This window comes from Tamandua tetradactyla, chromosome 14 (genome assembly GCF_023851605.1).
Source record: "Tamandua tetradactyla isolate mTamTet1 chromosome 14, mTamTet1.pri, whole genome shotgun sequence".
Classification (NCBI taxonomy): domain Eukaryota; kingdom Metazoa; phylum Chordata; class Mammalia; order Pilosa; family Myrmecophagidae; genus Tamandua; species Tamandua tetradactyla.
Genome location: NC_135340.1, coordinates 77,439,742 through 77,458,620, shown reverse-complemented (window position 1 = coordinate 77,458,620; position 18,879 = coordinate 77,439,742). Strand labels below are relative to the sequence as shown.

Sequence of the window (18,879 nt, the reverse complement as noted above, 5' to 3'; positions counted from 1 at the left end):
ACTGTGAGCCAATAAACTGTTGTTGTTGAGCCAACCCATTGTATGGTATGTGCTTTAGCAGCTAAGAAACTAAAACACATCCATTATCTTATTTTTCTCTTTAGATTCCCCTATGAGTTGGGAAAAGTACTATTATTTTTATTTGACAGAGAAAAGAAGATCACAGAGACTTCAAATGATTTACCCACCAACACACTGCTTGGGCTAGAAGCCTTCCCCTACCTTTCCTCTCCCCTACTCCCTTCCTGCTTCTTTTCGCATTAGCCTCTCTCTTCAACATCTTATCAGTACACACTGTACTGGGAAGGCTTCCAATTTCAGGTACCACGCCTGGGCTTCACGTTAAGCTGCTGCAATGGTACCTTATGTTGAAAGACTACAATAGATTGTCAGTGTTATCTTCAAGTGCTGACAGAGATTTATGAATGGGGATGGAAAAAAGAATCATGATCATTTTCACTATTATAACTGCCTGCAGAAGATTCATAAAATTTCTGACACTTTCTTCATCCTTTTTACCAGGCAACAGCTGTCAAGGGAAGGTCGCCATTTCCCACCCAGCTTTGGAATGAAGTGATAAATGTGTCAGAAAGCCCTGCCAGGTGCAATCTTCTGCCTTGTAAACAGTTTTCATTGATACATACATTAAAGCTTCCTTGCTTTTTTAAGCCTCCATAAAGGTGCTTGAAAATGGCACCTTCACTGGTAAATGTCTCTCTATTGTTGAACTTTTAAGGATATGGGCTTGCTTTTTAAAAAATAAAGATGTGTAAGTGGCTGAAAATCCTGAGTCTTGTTTGATGACAGGTTGACCAGGGTGTCAGGTTTGTTGCTTTTACCTGAGGGAATCTAAACTACAGTTCTGAATTTTCATGAGCTCCTCCCCTTCTTTTAGCCCCTCTCTTTTCCATCTCAGATATCTTACAAAAAAAAAAAACTTTTCAAACCTCTAAAGACATGGAAATATTGAATGCATTTTTTAAAAAAGATTTTTAGGTCAGTTTATTTTTTTCAATGTTTAATGCAAAAAAAGGGGGGGGAGCATTTTGCATTCCCATCGGCAATGTAGAAAGAGTAAGGAGTGTGTAATTGGGATCATGGCAGGAAGTGTGCTAGGGACTGAGAAAAAGATTAGTAAAATTAGGCTATTAAGTGGGCATAGGGAAAAAAAGGAAGAATATCCCTTTTTGTAGAATGCAGGATACAGCAAGTGCACATTTTTCAACAGAAGATGAAAGGGATGCATTATCACACCAAATCACGAACAGAAAGTTATAAAAACACAACATACAACGATCAGTTTAGCATCAGGCCTTCAACTTCCATCCCTACTACTATATTGTTAAATCATATATTACCCTAACCAAGATTCAATGTGAAGGGCATAAAGTCCACGTTGGAGCAGAACGTCTAGGAACAGCATATGTCTTTTAGAAATGTCTCTGATAATGGCACTTTCAGTTTCTTACTTGTCACCTTGGACTCCACTGATCTATCAGACAGTTCAGGCAGAGAGGATAAATGTTTTGCCCAAGATCATGTACTTAGCAAGAAACTAAGTCTTCTTCAATTAGTCCTCTTCTTCATCATCTTTAGCCAATCCTTCAGTGTCCTGAAAATTTTTTCTTTATTTGTTATTTCATTCATTCCTTTTGCCTCCAAGCTGATCGAGCCTTTCAGTAATTTACAACTGGGGTATTTCACTCCACTCCCACATTAAACATCCTGTAGTCTAACCTTCAGAAACAAGGCTCTCAACACATCAATCTCAGACATGCCTAGTCTTCCTCAGCTGCTCCTTTCTCAATGCAACAAACCAAAATCCTATAATCCATGTCTTTCGTAACATGGCCACACCTGACCTAGCTTGTTTTAAATTCCAAGCCTTCCAACATCTGACCTCAATCTGGGCCCCAAGTGTACAATATGGGCAAGCCCAGTGATAGCCCCACAAGAGAAAACAAAGGCTGAGTTCTGATGGGACCATCCACTGGGAGGGATGATAACTCAAGCTGGGATTGACTCAAGCTGCTCATTACAATGGGCCAAAGTGTTTCAGAAGAATCAGGAGATCTTGGAGCTGAACCATAAAGATACCTTCTTGAACCAACTTTGTGATGTTTATGGCAGGGCTAGAACTATGATTTCTAATGATCAACTCACTAAATGCTGGTTGCCTGTTTATCGTTATGTACTCAACACCTGTCATGATGTCTGGTACACATTAGAGGTTCTTAAAAATGAATTCAATGAATCTAATTTGGTCACATTTCTCATACAGAAATAACTCCCATTGAAAATCAAGTATTGCACTTTACTTCTTGTTTTATTTTTTCATTTATTTTTATAACTTTTTTGTTTATAATATAAAATATATACAGTATTCCACTTTATAACAAAAGGAATATCCTGTTTCTGTTCCCAGTATAACTAGGGTATGGTAGGTCAATATTTGATAAATGGTCTTACTGAAATTGTGCCATAATGAAGCATTTATTCTATCAGTGTCTTCTTTCTCTCAGACACTGTACTAGAAGTTTGTTTCCCTTCATATTCCCTCTCCCTTGTGCCTCTTATGATTTACAAAGCAAGTTTGCTTCTTCTAGAAGCACAGCCATAAATACTTCTAGAAAATACTTTTAGAAAGTGCCACCCCACTTCTGTTTTTCTGTGGAAACCCATGTATAATCCAGAGAAGCTAAGTTTTGGATACATTAAACAAACTGTCTTAGTTTACCAGGTAGCTATGACAGATATTGCACAATATCTGGGCTTAACAAGAGGAACTTGTTGGTCCACAGTTTGGAAGTCTAGAAATCCCAAGTCAAGGTGTCCACAAAGCCATGTTTACTCCCCAAAGTCTGTAGGGTTTGTTCCTGTCTTGCTGCAGTCCTTGGGGTTCTTAGTTTGCAGCTCTGCCTCCTGTCGCATGGCCATCTACTGCCCCTTGAATCTGGTCTTCTGGCTTTTGCTGGTCCAGTTTGTGGCTCCTTTTTATAAAACCTCCAATAATAGGGATTAAGTTCACCATACCTTAACAAATAATAGGAACTTCAATAGATCCAATTTACAAATGGATTAAAACCCATAGGAATGCAGATTAAGAACATGTTTTCATTGGGATACATAACTCAATCAGCCATACAAAGGGTGCACAAAGTTCCCTTTTTTTTTTTCAGGTCTTAGGCAAAAGCCTTTCTCTGAGAACAAATAGGGATTCCCAACTTCTCTTTCCCCCTGAATAACAAGATACTGAATCCGAGGTGCTGTCAGAGAATGGTAAATAAGAAAGTTAAGGCAAGGATCTTTCATGTTTCAAGTGGTGGTTTAGTGTTTTATTTTTGTGTGCTTTTAAAATTGTCACAGATGCCAGCTAGTGTCTCTTTTTGTTATAGCGACATGAAACTGTGTGGCCAATGAGAATTTAAGGGGATACCTTTGCTCATCTGCCTTGGATGGCATTTCTTCTCAGCTAAGTGCAACATAATTTCAGAATCTGGATGATGTATTGCTGTGTTTAGATATAGGAAAAAGTAGAAAATGTTCAAAGGTTAAGCATCCATTATATCCATTGAGGAAAGGGAGAAGGCTAGCATGAACTCTGAGGTGTTGGATTAGAATCAGAGATACCATTATGTACTCACAGGACAGATAGATAGGTAGATAGACAGGTGATAGATATATTGATGGATAAAGAAATAATTGCAAATATGTGTGCATGTATAGGTTAGTGTGTATGTGTGTAAATCTCTGTTCACTCAAGGGCCTAGAGACAATGACACCCTCGTAGCAATGAGCATGCATACTGCCCACATCTTGGTTTCTAAATACAATTCCCCAATAAAAGGAACTTGGACTTCTTAGAAAACTGATTGATTCCAGGCTGGGGCAGGGAAAACAAGATGAGCCTGTAAGAATCTGTGTTTTCACAAAGTAAGAAGTGACCAGATAAAAGATGAGGGGCATGTCAAAAGGGCACAGGAGCCAACCTGAAAAAGTGATCAATGGCCAAATCTGAGACAATTTGGGCAAGAAAATAGATTATGGTATCCAAAAGAATAAAATAAAGATTCATGACTTAATATTGCTATAAATAAGGAATTAAATAGTTAAATATATGGAGAAGAGACAGTGTTTCCTTTCAGAAGATTCCAATGAATAATTGTAAAAGGACTGTGGAAAATATAAAATCAACATTAGAACATTAACATAATAATTGTTGCCAGCAAAATCCATCAATTCATGCTAAAATCAGTGGGCAAATGTTTGGGGAGAAATAGGATATTTGTGGAGTTTAAAGGTGTCTCCCCAAGATATTTAATTATTACAAAGAAAAAATTCCTAGTAATTTTACACTGGAGAAACCAGCAGATAACTTTTGTAAACCAAAAGTTAACATCGACATCATGTACCCCTGATATAATTATTGTAACGGGCATATCACTTCTATGGTATTCTGCCAAAAGTACATGAACTCAATCTAATCATAAAACATCAAATAGACCCAAATTAAGGGGCATCATGAAACTACAAAGTATCTGACCAGCAGAGACAATCTACAAAATAATTGACTAGTACTCTTCAAAAGTGTGGCGGTCATGAAAGACAAGGAAAGATTGAGGAGATGTCCCAAGATTGAAGGAATCTAAGAAGACTTGACAACTCAATGCAATGCAGTTTCCTAATCTGGATCCTGGAACATAATCAAAGGATATTAGAGGAAATACTGATGAAATCCAAGTAAAGTCTCTACTTTAGTTAATAGAATTGTAGCCATGTTATTTTCTTCATTTTGATCAGTGACTATATAAGAGCTCAACATTAGGAAACTGGGTGAAGAGTTTATGGGAAGTCCCTGTATGGTTTTTGTAACTTTTCTGTAAGTCTAAAATTATTAGAAAATAAAATATTTCAAAAAATGTTGTCAGCATCCAACCAGGATATTTTCTTTCATAAGAAAATTTGATTAATTGGAAGCCAGCTAAATGAAACTTTTAAAAGTTGGAAATTTTCTTCTCTATATTTCTGCATTTAACAGAAGACCTGTCAAACAAGTGGCTACCTGGGACTTGAATATTCAGAAAGTAACTTCCAAGAGAGAGACTGGGGTTAGTGTAGATGCAGGATTGTCTACATTCTTGGATATTGAAGGGGTCCCCACCCAACCTAGTCTTCCAGTATTTCCTTCCCTCAGTAGCCCTATTCTTTAGCCAGTTTCTAAACCCATCAGGCTCTTCCATACTTCCATATCTTTGTTCTTGTTCTTTCTTCAGCAGGGAATTGCCTTTCCCCATCATCTATCCACTGACTCTGTGTTCAACCAGACCTTGGTTTGAGTAATGGTCCTGCCAAAAACTAGTTAGTTGCATACATCTAAGTGAGTTACTTAACTCTCTGAATCTTGGTCTCCTTGTCTGTAAAACAAGAATAATGATCCCTATTTTACATGAATTTTAAGGTGTCTAGCACAGTGGCTGGTTCACAGGGGACACTCTATAAATGGTAGCTCTGTAGTACTAATGATGGAAGGCTCAGCAGGTGCCACTTTTCCTGTGAAGTCCTTACTCGATTAATTCATTCCTCTACTTATTAAATGCTTCCTGAGAATCTACTGTGTGCCAGGTATTATGCTAGGCTTTAGAGATATGGCAGTAAATAATACAGATTTACTCCCTGCCCTGGCACTAGCTTACAGCATCTAATAGAGGAGACAGATATCAAACAAATAGTTCCAAGCATGAGTGGTGCTAGGATAGGGGCATTGTGGTTTTGAAACCTACTGTAATCTCACTGATTGGAAGCACTTACTGCTTCCCCTGCTTTAAGACTACAAGGACAGATTCTTGATATTCACTGATTTCCTCTGTCTAATTAAGAACAAGAGCAAATAAAATTGAGATAGATTATTTACAACTATGATTTACAATAAGTAGCTGAGTTTTTGGAAAATTTCATTAAATAGAAAATACTGCTCTCCAATCACTGTTTCCCTGTTAACTGAAAATTAATTTTTTATCAGCAGTGCTCACCTCATATAAGCATTTGACTGAAATCTCTTAGGGGCCTAGTTTGGGCTCAGCATTTGTTGAACTTTGGCCTCAATGAGCTTCCAGTCCATTGGCTGACATTGAGGGACATAAATATCATAATACAGTGTGGAAAGTTAAAATCCAAAAGCAGGAATAGTAATTTTGCCTGGAGGGAGGAGGCAGGGAAAGCATACTCAAAGAGGTGTTACTGAGCTGGGTTTAAAGGAAACCAGGGCTGCTTTCTGTTGAAAGGGACAGGCTGCTCTTACACAGAGAAGATAGCATGGAATCACAAAATTTATTAACATAGGCAGTGAGGTATCCTCAGACCAATAACTATTCATTTCACTTCTGCCCCACTGGATGTCATAGTAGCTGAGGCTTTAACCTATAACTCAAGGACCCAGTAGGGCTCCGAGGAGAAGACTTCATGTTCTGTGCGTGGCTGTCCCTAAGTGCCAAATTTGGGCTAGATATTGGTATTTATTTTCATACGGTTTGCAGCAGTTCCGGGTGCTTCTATTCTTTATTCAAGTGTTGTTTCTTTTAATTAATATCTGCATGTGAGTCACTCCCCAAGCTGTATCTGTTCATGCTCGTTATATCTCTTTCAGTCCTTTCCAAACACTTCCCCGCCTCTGAAACGCTTCTATGCTGTGGGTGTTTTTGCAGAGAACAGGTCCTCCCAGAAGCCCCAGGCTCTCATGTCTGTCAGCCAAAAAATCAGCAGACTATCCAAAGTGAGGGAAGAAATCTCTGCCCTGGAGTACACCAAGGGATGCTTGCCAGAGGTTCAATAAACTTTGTTGCCCATAAGAATCAGCAATGGGATGTGCAAAAAGAGCACATGTATACTACATCTGGGTTCTTTTCAGAGACTACTTTTTATTTTAAGAGAATACAAAGGGAAGTCTACAGGTGGGGTTGTAGAAAGAGCTTTAACCTAGTCGTCAGATGCTTTGGATTATGCCCTAGCTCCATCTCTTGCTAGTCACTGTAAATAAACTATGATCTTTCTGAATATCAATGTATTTTTCTATTAAGTGGGGATAACCTAAACTGAACACACCCATCTTCTTATAAAGGGCAGATGAGATAATGAATACGAAAGTATGCTGGAAACTGCAAAGAACTATACATTTGAGCAAAGTATTGTAATTTCAGTGATAACCTTAAGTAATCCTGAATATAATGGAATGATTTGAGATTTTAAAATTAATCAGGGCCACTTTTCTAGACAGATGATTATTATTATCATACATCATTGAAAGAAAAATTCTTATTTACTTGAGCTTTTCTGGATAAATCAGTGTTTACATGTGCATTTGGTTTGTCATATAGTTGCAAACTCTAACCAATATTACAACATTTTGGCAAGAGATGACTTCTGGACAATATCCATCAGAGTTTGCCTCTGAAGTCAGGGAGAGAAAAATACTGAGAAAGCAAATCTGGTTCTAACTGTTCAGGCTGGACAGCCAGACACATGACCTTTGAATCCCGACTTGGCTGGGTTGTCATTGGGGGACCCAGGTACATATTGACTTGTGTGAGCTTCAGCTTCTCATGAGAATAAGTACACCTCTTTCGTACATTAGAGTGAATATTAAAGAAAAGAATGAACATGGAAAATTCTTCATAATTTGTTCCATGCTTCAGATAACTTTTAGTAACTGTCATTAGGCAAAAATCCTTTTTTTTTCTTGTCTGTATCGGCATGAATCAATCATATCTCTGGTTAGTGATGTATGTCTAACAGGGCTTCACGTAACACATTAGAACATAATGAAAAAGCCCAGGAACTACAGTTCCTGGGTTCAAATTCTGTCTGATTCCACACTTACCAATGTCCTTGGGCAAGTCCTAGCAACTGATTTATTTAGGCAGGTTTTCTATTTGAAAGGACTTGGATTTACTTCTCTTTGTCTGCGTCATTAACTAGCTAGAATATCCTGATGGCATAGGACTTATCCTGAACTGAAAAAGGTTTGCTCCTGTTTTGCTGATCACTTTGTAGATACTGCCATTGTGGAAGGTGGCACAAAGGCTGGGAGTTGCTGGGTTCTGGTCCCAACTCTGCCACCAACTCACTGTGGCCTTGAGCAAGTCATTTCAGCTCTCTGGGCCCTGTGTCCTCCTGTATATACTGAAGAGAAGACTGTCAGTTTAAAGAAATGCTCTGTGCTGGTTTGAAACTGTTATGTACCCCAGAAAAGTCACGTTCTTTTAACCCTAATCCAGTCTTGAAGGGGCAACCATGTTCTTTTAATCCTGATCCAAAACTGTAGGGTGGGACCTTTTGATTAGGCTGTTTCCATGGAGATGTGCCATACCCAATTATGGGTGTGACCTTTTGATTAGATGGAGATGTGACTCCACCCATTCAAAGTGGGTCTTAATCAGTTTACTGGAGTCCTTTAAAAAGGGAAATATGTTGGGAAATCTCAGACATAGATGTTGGAGATGCAGAATAAAATGCCAGAAGGACCCACAGGATCTATGAGAACCATTTGAAACCAGAAGCTGGGAGAAGAGCAGAGGAGATGTTGTCATGTACCTTACCATGAGATGCTAAGCAAGCCAGAACCCCGAGTTTTGCTCCAGAGAAGCTAAGTGAAGGCTCACAGATACTTAGAGAGGAAGCCACTGGAATCAGAAGCACAAAGCAACGAACCAGGAGCAAGGACCTCAGACACCAGCCACATGCCTTCCCAGCTGACAGGGAAATCCTGGATGCTATTTGACCTGTCTTCAGAGCCAAGGTATTTTTCTCTGGGTGCCTTATTTAGACATTTTTAAGACCAAAGAACTGTAAACTTGCAACTTAATAAATCCCCTTCATAAAGGCCATTCCCTTTCTGGTATATTGCATTCCACCAGCATTAGCAAACTAAAGTGGGCTCCAATTACCAAAATAATTTTTTTCATACATTTTTAGATTGACATTTTATTTTGTATTTCAAAACCAAAACAAAACCATTGGTAAACTATAGTAAGTTGTTTGGGGATTGTTTGTTTTGATGCCCACGTGGGGGCACAATTCAAGTTGGCAGTTCTCCATTGCTACACGCATGTATTCATTAAACTCCAATCAGAAAACCACTGCATTAGATAAAAAGCAAAGGCTCGCATGAGTCATTCGGTGATTGCTGCTTCATAAGTGAACCCCTGCCCCCTCCCAAAGCCCACTGGAAGGAAGGGATTTTTGTGCTCCACCTTGAAGTTACCTATCAGGAAACTCAGGTTTCTCCTGAGTGCTTTACAGAAGTTTATTCCCTGGGAACAAAATGAACAAATATAAAATGTTTAATGAACAGCCAAAAGAATGGGTTGTTGTTTTCCATTGTCTTTCCTTTTTCTCTCCATCACCTCCTATTGAATTGATCTCTTTCCTCTTTCTCCCCTGTAGTCTGGGAGCACCTTCTTTGGGGCACAGGTTATGTCTTATTCCTCTCCATGTTCCTAGTGCCTGATACCAGGCCAAGCACGTTATAAGCACCTAATAAATATTGTTAAATAATGAATTAATGAATGGATGACCTCTAAGATCTTTCAGCTTCCACATTCTGATTCAGATACCAAAATATTCACTCATTTATTTCTAATAGTCTTTTGCCATTACTTCTGGCATGATTTTACGGTCTTTGGGGACACTTGGGCACACCTTTAAAATATGATCTACTAAATGAGTATATCTAACCATATCTTTTCTCCCTCCCTTTGTTCTTTCCTCCCTCCTTCCTTCAGCCTGTAGCAGACACTGGGTTAAGTATAGTTGAACAAGACAGACATAGCTCCTGCCTTCAGACACCTTACATTCTAGTAAGGGAAAAAATATTAAACACATAATCATGAAATATAAAATTGCTAACAACTGAACATTGTAGCAAGACAGAGTACCTGAAGCAGAGGGAAAATTAGTGTTTCATAAGGTGGAAAATGCAGAAAGTCCAGCTGGGATATTTCTGTCAGCATGCCAAGAGTTAAGCTATGTTAAAGACTGACTAAAGTGTTTCTCCTGAGACTATCCCTACTTAAATTCATTTCTGCCAATCATAATGTCCTACTTACTCGGGCTTGCTCAGGTATTATCTCTGTCTCAGTAACATAATCTTCTACCCTCTCTACCCGTGCTGCCATCTTATTTTTATCCTAATGGATCACACTTCCCTCTCTATCTGACTCAACATCATATTGTTTAACTCCTTTCCTGAGGCCACCTCTCTCACTTCTCTCTTTCTATTTTGTGGTGTTGATTTTTTTTATGTTTTTGAATCTAGCCTTTCTACCATTTGCCCCATTAGCTAGTGGAAGGCAATACACTGTATTAAAAAGAGTCTGAGCTTTGAAGAAAGACAAACAAGTTCAAAGTTTAGCTCCACTAATTAATTGTTATATGACCTGGGGCAAGTGGTCAGTAATTCCAAATGCCCAGAGAGGTCAAATAAGCTGAGGATATTGAGCCTCAGAAAAATGTCCATCCATTGTTTTCATTCAGTCTTGATTAATTGAATGCATTTTATAGTAATAGCACTTACGATCTGTCAGATGCTATTATTAATACGTTACATATAATAGCTCATAAATTCCTCACGAGATTCTTATGAGACTAAAATAATATAACACCACCACCCTCATCCTCATCTTCATCTCCACTTTACAAAGAACAAACAGTTAGTGAATGGCAGGAACCTGATTTAAACCCCAGAGTCTCACCTCATACCTGTGCGCCATGGTGTCTCGTCTCAATTTTATTTTTTAGTTTTCTCATCTGTAAAACGAGACCAATAATATACACTTCATGGAACTGTCATGAGAATTAGATAAAGTAATGCATATAAACCCCTCATGCTCGGCCTCCCATTTAGTAGGTGATAAACAAATGTCAGTTCTGTCTCCCTCCTTTAGTAAAAAAAGTGCATTCTATGATTTTCCATTTTCTTCATTTCGATAGCATGATGTCCCCTTGACTGTGTTCTACCTTTCCTTCATTTCATGTAGATATCAATATCAAAAACACATCATGATTTACCTCTTATACATATTCTTTCTTCTACGTAGAAGTCCCCTAACCACCATTCCATTGCCTTATGTAACAAAAAACATGTGTGTAGCTCATAATAGCAAACAGTAGTCAAGGTGTAGCTCATAATAGCAAACAGTAGTCAAGGTTTATGCTGAGAAGCATCAGTGCCCTGCCCTACTCTGACCCATAGTCAAGTCCTACCTCTAAGAGGCAACCACTTTCAACTCTTAGTCGCTTTCATAGAATTAAACAATATGCATATGCTCTATATCTTGACTTTTCAATTTTATTGAAAAATAACATTTTTACTGACATCCTACCATGGACTATGGGTATTCAATAGCCAAAAAACCAGCCCCCAACACACAGCACTCCCACATATCCTTGTATTTTAATTGTATCACAGTTTTTAAGTAGTGTTTGATCATTATGTCATCATAAACACTGAGTTAAGTATATGTATGTATGTATGTATATATACATCTATCCATCCATCTATCCATCTATCTAATTTTATAGCTTAATCAAGTAGTATGCTATAATCATATTTAGTTTCTCATTCACCTTTTGTTCCCCTGGAATCAATAACTGCCTTATTAAAAATCTTTAGCTTTCTAAGTACTTGTCACTAAATAATCCCCAACCCTCTGAAGGAAGGAAGTGCCTGTTCTCAGTGGCCCTGCCCCTAATCTTTGTCAGGCTGAGGGCCCAGAGTACAAATGGAAGCCTAGTTCCATATGTTTCCATATGTTTATGTAGTTAAACATGAGCTAATAAACTATTAAATAATCGATGTTATAACTTCCTAGCTTGAAAAAACCTGTTAAAATAAAACGTGTTTTATTTTCTACCCAAGAGCAGAGGTAGTGGCTATGCCCAGGTTTACAGGAGAAGAGGAGAAAGGATTTCTTTTTGGCTTTCTGTTTTGCTTGAGCTGACTTTCTACATGTTTTCTTCCCATAGCTTGGAAAATCTACACAGTAAGTTCTCAATTTCCTTCCCTTTTGGAGCATAGCTCCTTGTCCACTCTTCACCCTTGGGCACGTCCACCACCCGGGACACCTTGTGACTCACAGACGCACAGTGGCCGTAAAGATTCTCCTTGTCCCACCCAGACCACGTCTGGCTGTATCCACTTACAGGGTGTCCAGTTCCCCCCTCCCCCTGCTCAGACCCCACACGCCCAACACCATCACCCTTTTAAGTTCCTCAAACAAATCTGATTCTGAATGACCAGGTTTCAATTTAGAGTCCTCAGAGCTTTGAATCAAAAAGTTGAAGCGCTGGGAACTAGGGTGGTGGCAGTGCCCAGTCTTTGTCCTCAGTTGGCAACCCACCACTTTTCTTCCCACCCACAGATCTGTCTGAATTATGAGAATCTGTCCAACCTCCACTCACACCTCCTCACAAACAGCTACCCTTAGCACCCCTTGGCAAAGTTCACTCTCAGGAGGATGGGTCTGAGGCAGAGGCTCACACGTGCCCTGAAAGCAGGCTTGGGGCCCATTGAGCAAGGAATTTTAGGGTCCAGGTACCTATATGGTAGTCTATAAAGAGGAGAGGTGCAGGTTCCTGGTGGGCATTTCTCACAGTGCAGAGGGGCAAGGCAGGAGGAGGTCTGGAGCAAGAGGTCCCAGGGCAAGGACCCCTCTTAACCAGGACCTAGAGTAAACTCTCTCCCCACGTGTTAACTCATCTCGTATTCTCAAATTGTGTTTGTTTATGCTCCGTACACATCCTTTCCAAAGCCCTCTATCCTGCTCCAACCTATACAAGTTGAACTCTATGTCTTATTTCTCCTTGCCAGAATTTTGTGAATCCTCTTCACATCTCTCCAGTACTGAATCCTTTCCCTGGGTCCCATATCTTCCTCTTTCTTGGTTTCTTCCCTTATTTTGATAGGGTTCATCCACAAATGATTTTCTAAGACAGTCCCATGTCATGTAAGAGACTTTGCATATCTGAAAATGGAGTTATCCTATGCTTAGGACAGATCGATAACTTTAGGTAGACATAAATTCTAGGTTAGCAATCCTTTTCTCTCTAAATGTTGAAGGCACTATTCCATTATCGTCTGGCTTCCAAACTTGCTGGTGAATAGTCCTGTGCCATTTTAATACCTTTCATTTTGTATATAACACCCCACACCCAAACCTTTTGGGACTTTCTTTTCATCCTCAGCATTCTGAAAATTGATTGTACTGGATACTCAGTCCTGGCAAGATTCCTTTTATTATTTCTTACTCATTTCTTTCCCTCTGATTTCTCTATTCTGTCCCCTTTGAAACTGCTAGAACTCCTGGACTGATCTTCTCATTTTCTTCCTTTTCTCTCCTACTGTCCATGTCTTTGTCTTCTCCCACCCCCACCCCCACCCCCAGGAAATTCCGCTCAAATAGGTCTTCCAACATTTTTTCTGAGTTCTTTAATTGTAGTTTTGATATTTTTAATAAACAAGGGCTCTTACTTTATCCAACCTCTCATTTTTGTTTCATGGATACAGTATTTTTGAAGGGTCTCTGGAGATTTTAAGTATATTTTCCTTTGAACATATTTCTGCTTCCTACATTGTCTTTGCTTCCTCTGACTTTTCATTTATCTTTCATTAGCGGTTGTTTTCTTCATGAAGGCTTTTGAAAAACATCTGATAATCTTTGTGAAGTAGATGGGCAAGGACCCCCTTGTGTATCATAGGAATGCCTTTATATACTGTGTCTTCTCCTGGGCCAGACAGTTTCTCTATTAAAGTCTCCTCCCATGACTTTCCTGGATGGTAATCCACTGGTGGGCAGCGTTAGGTTGCTGAGTGGGATTCTGTGTATAGACTTGACTTAACCCCTTGCTCTCAGCTCACTGCCTCATCCCTCCCTTCTCTGTGCCTCATATCCCAAAGTCTGGAGCTTCTCTAGTCCAGTGTATCCATAGAATAAACCTCTGGTTTCTTTTCAGGGTGGAAAAGTAATAGGGACTTGGCTGCACTGGTCTGGGAGGGGATGAGAGATCCTTTAGTTGAGCGGTTCTCAACTGGGGGTGATTTCACCCCCTAGGGAACATTTGGCAGTATCTGGAGATATTTCTGGTCATTACAACTGGCAAGGAGAACTATTGGCATCTAGTGGGAAGAGGCCAGGGATTCTGCTAATCATCCTATAATGCACAGGACAGTCCCCTGCAACAAAGAATTATCCAGTCCAAAATGTCGATAGGTCCAAGCTTGAGAAACTGTACTTTAGAAAGCATTTTTAAAGCAGTCATTTTATTTGCAATCCTTCTGCTGCCTGCAGAGGAATCTGGCATCTTTAATTACTGAGTTTTTCCAAGGCTCTAAAGTATGAATCTATTGGCTTTGCAGTGGTATCTCCCTGTGCAGGCACTTATGTTCCAATTATCCCTCACCCATTAATTTCCCACCTTCAAAATACTTTTTAGCATCTCAGGTCCACTGTTGTCTCCTGTTCCATTCAGTTTGTCCTTGTAGGCTTAAACTTGTTTAATTCTTTTACTACCATTTTAGCTGAGTTTTGAGAGCGAGCCAAAATAAATGCACGTGTTCAGTCTGTCATGTTTAACAAGGGGTCTGCAGCCTTCCTAAGACTCTCATAGAGCTTTCTCCTTACTTTCTTTGTACAATCCAGTGTTGTGAAGCATAGGTTCTTCCTGTGTTTATTATATAACGATTCTGGGGAGCCACAGCACCAAACAAATTGCCATATAAAGAGGAGGGAGCATGAATCTTTTGTTCTTCTGTGGCGTGTCTGTGGCATTATCAGTCATCAATGGGCACAAAACTTGAGGCTGCTCAGACCCAGCTGCAAGGACCCTTTGTGAGCATCCATCTTCAGTCATATCATTTCACCATACCAGCCATATCCATTTATGTTTTGTACAAAAAATAGTACCTATTAAATAGATAGACATTTTTAATAATCCCATTTATTTTTAAACTTTGGATTATTATAGTAAATGACAAGCAGCATCACTTGCCATAATTAGAAGGCAACCTCCAAAACAAACACTATGGGGGTAGTTTTTAATTCTAGCAAAATACTATTGCCTCCCAAAAGCTCCCAGCCTGAAGTTTGCTGTTAGAAAAAGGAAAACCAGCAAAAGGTTAGAGTGGTGTCAAAACTTGCCAGCACTAACCCAAGGCTTTCTCTATGATATAATGTAAGAAAAATACAGACAGTAAATTGAAAAAGAGAGTAACATCCCCATTATGTGATTCAGTGTTTTCAAGGGCTCACAAACCCCTGATCAACCACGTTAGGCTTAAGCCCCTTGGGAATCCCTGGCCTGGTCCAAACTTTCTATTTATTCCTCAGATGATTAGTCAGAGAATGAGGTGGGAAGTGCCCTTTACAGTGTCCCCAGCTAACAGCAATGCTGGTTTCCAGTTCTAGGTCTTCGGATCGCAAGGGCAGTTTGTTGTCTCTCATACACCCCCAATTTCCTGCAGAGGCACAAACATTAATGAGGAAGCATCCAAAGAACTGACTGACAAGATGCAAAATCAGAAAAAGTAAGACCTGGTTCTCTTCCCCTCTTTCTGTCAAATAAGCAGTAACATCTGAGGCTTATTAAATTTATGTGACTGTGTCATTGTAGCTTTCCTTTTCTCCCTGCTTCCTTTGGATCATTTTTCTGTTAAGGATTGTTTTTCTTTTGAAAATATGTTTTAGCTCCTCTTTCACAACATTATCCACACTCTACAGAAAGGAAGCTTATTAAAAGTTAAAAAGGAGTGCAGAAATAGCACTTACATTGCAGCTGAACAAAAGAATGCATATGGTAGAATAACTGAGAATTCTCTTTATTAATCAAGTGACAGTATAACAGGTTCCGTTTACATATACATTTTTAACCATGCAAATTTAGAAATAGATATTGAGTAGTCATGATCCTGAAAATATAAATCATATTTTGATTTAGAATTTCAAGAACAATAAAGAGAGAAAAAGCATGTATCTGGCATAAGGCATTAAGTACATCATATCTATGAGAGAGATTCTTAACAAAGAAACAAAACCAAGAAACCAAAAGTAATTCTCCCAAACTCCTGGACTCTTATTTTTCAGTCTTTATTCCTAGATGCATTCCAAAGCCTATTTTCATTTCTACCATTAGGCTAATTTTTGCTAATTAGAATGCCTCATCATAATACAGGAAGCTGGGAAGCATAACAATAAATTATTGAACACTTTTTTTGCATAATGTAAGTTTTTTTTAATAAGGTGGGGTTCATCTAAATATGTTACCCACTGGGTGCTTTGTGTGTCTTATTTATTTTTTTATTTTGTGATAACATATATAAAACATAAAGTTTGCCATTGTAACCATTTTAAATGTACCATCCAGTAGTATTAATTACATTTGCAATAGTTTGCCACCATCACCACCATCTATTATCAAAACTTTTTCATCACCCCAAATGGAAACCCTGTCCCCAAAAGGCAACAACTTCCTATTCTCCCCTCGTGTTGGCCCCTGGTAAAATGACCTACTTTGTGTCTCTATGAACTTGGTTATTCTAGAAATTTCATGTAAGCACAATCTTACAATGTTTGCCTTTGTGTCTGCCTCTTCTCACTCAACGGGACATCTTCAGGGTTCACCCATGTCATAATATGTATTGGAATTTCCTTCCCTTTTAACCCTCATTCCTTTAATCATTCCTGAGTGATAATCCATCGTATGCATATACCACATTTTGTTTATTCATTTATCTGTGAATGGATTGGGTTGTTTCTACCTTTTGCCTATTGTGAATAATGTTGCTATGAACAGTAGTGGGAAAGTAACCATGTTAGTCCCTGTTTTTAATTTTTTGGGGTATATACCTATGAGGGGAATTGCTGGGTCATATGATAAGTCTATGTTTAACTTGGCGAGAAATGTAGGTTCTTCTTTTGTTTGTTGTTCACATCAACCCAAAGAGATAAGGTCCTGGGTATGTTATGCATGGTACTTGTGCCTTCAAGAGTCCCTTTTTATCTTAACATGTAGTGTCCTCCGGCCAGGAAAGCAGGGCTGTTCTGCTCTTTACACATGACTGTGTCATGGTGGCCACATGACCTGAAAAAGGCTACCCAGTGAATAATCAGCAACCAGTAGCCTGCTGGGAAGGGCTTTCTCCTATTGGGCTGATGATTATTAATGATGATTCAAATCAGACTATCTCCTTTTATAACAGTGAAACAGAGCTGCAACAGATGCACAAAAATGGAAATAATTTGGATTTTAAGAGAGGAGTAGAGAGATCCGTGGACTTGATTCTGAAGAGATTACCACTTCCAGCCTAATCTGTTTGTACCCTTACAATAACTCAACTTTTCTTCTCATGGTTTGAGTAAGTTTTGTTGTCTAATGGAGATAGGTATTAGTTGGCCCAGTGTGTACATGAGGAAGGTGAGACTAGGAGATAGTATATACAAATAACTCCCATAATCCCAATGTACACCTGCCTTTGTTCCAACCCAGTGTTCTGTTCACCATGCCATGAGGCTTCCCTAGATTCATCATCTGGGGCCCTCTTATCCCAGTTGTCAGACACAGTCTGGGACACTGAGAAGAAGATAAAGGAAACTTTCTGTCAGTCCTAGCTTCAAAATATATCCCGCATCTTTCTCATTCTCTTTTTGTTTTTCACTCCCTCAATTCTTGCCTGGCCCCATCATTTTGCACTTGAAACAGGTGGACTTAACTAGACTCTCAGTCCCAACCATTGCCCCCGTCCAACCCACTCTCCACACAGCAGCCAGAGTCATTTTCTTTAAACATCAATTAGTGCTTCAACTGATGTGCTACTTCAGATGGTAGATTGAGTGTACTTGTTAAATTGCCTGCTATCCCCCTCCCTAAATCCCACTGGGATTAGGAAACATGGAACAAAACATTTTTTTCCTCAAGTATTGAGGATAGGAAGAGGGGAGGTATAGCCATAGCCAGAAATTTTTATAAATTCCTGGAGAAGTGAAGGGTATGGAATCATGTTAACTGATAAATCAGGAAGAAGGGAGACTCAAGTCAGAAAATCTGCCCTGAAGGTAAAGGCTGTTCTTTGTGCAAAGCCCCAGAGTAGTTCTGAGACAGGAGGTGACAGGTCGATCTTCTCTTCCTGCACAGAAGCCCAGAAGGAAAGCTGTTCCTGGTAATCCTGAGTATAGTGTTCTCTAGGATCAGATATTCACCATGGTCCTTTGTTTATCAACATGAAATCATGACCAAGGGTCACCAGAGAGTTGAGGCAAACCAGCATCAGAAATGTGAACCTTCAGAACAAATGACCCAGGTAGAAAAGATAGAATACAGGAAGCAACAAACTTTAAAAATAAAATTCTCATTAGTATCCTCAGAGAAACTTAATATATTTCACCTATTAAACAAGAACAGGCCGCTATGAAAAAGGATCAAAGAACAAGAAAGGATTCATGGAAAGGGAAAAATATATCTGTATGCCAACTAATTAATTAAAAGAGCTACCAGAGAGCACTAAGAAGTTTCCCTAAACATGGAACAAAAAAAGAGTTGGGGGAAAAAAGTAAGAGATACAGAAAATCAGTTAAGGGCCAAGATTCATCAAAAGAAAGAACAAAGAATTGGAGGAAGAATGATAAAAAAAAATAGAAAAATATTTTCTAGTGCTGGAAAGATATGAGACTTCAAATGAAAGGGCTTATTGAGTGTCAAAGAGAAAGAATGAAAGAACCCACTCTTAAACTCATCCTTGTGCAATTTTAGAACATTAAGAATAAAAAGATCTTTAAAAAGACCCTCTATTCTTTCAAGTAGAAATATAAATATGTAGTACAGAGAGAGAAAGAGAAT

The 18,879-nt window shown here is 39.0% G+C and overlaps 2 long non-coding RNA genes across 4 annotated transcripts in view; one reads left to right on the top strand and one right to left on the bottom strand.

The window, feature by feature from the left end:
* The window catches only part of LOC143656206 (uncharacterized), a 60,729-nt gene extending 49,578 nt beyond the window's left edge, over positions 1 to 11,151 (bottom strand). Inside the window, exons 1-3 of one of the 2 annotated variants that reach the window (XR_013162429.1) lie at positions 11,062 to 11,151; positions 10,746 to 10,800; positions 8,976 to 9,131 (exon numbers count right to left, since the gene is read on the bottom strand). This is a non-coding gene — a long non-coding RNA (uncharacterized LOC143656206). Of the gene's footprint in view, positions 1 to 8,975; positions 9,132 to 10,745; positions 10,801 to 11,061 lie in introns of those variants that run through there. The other variant, XR_013162428.1, reaches the window with a different exon arrangement.
* LOC143656207 (uncharacterized) overlaps positions 1 to 18,879 on the top strand; it is a 370,650-nt gene that overhangs the window by 197,794 nt on the left and 153,977 nt on the right. The gene's annotated exons all lie outside the window — the stretch shown is intronic.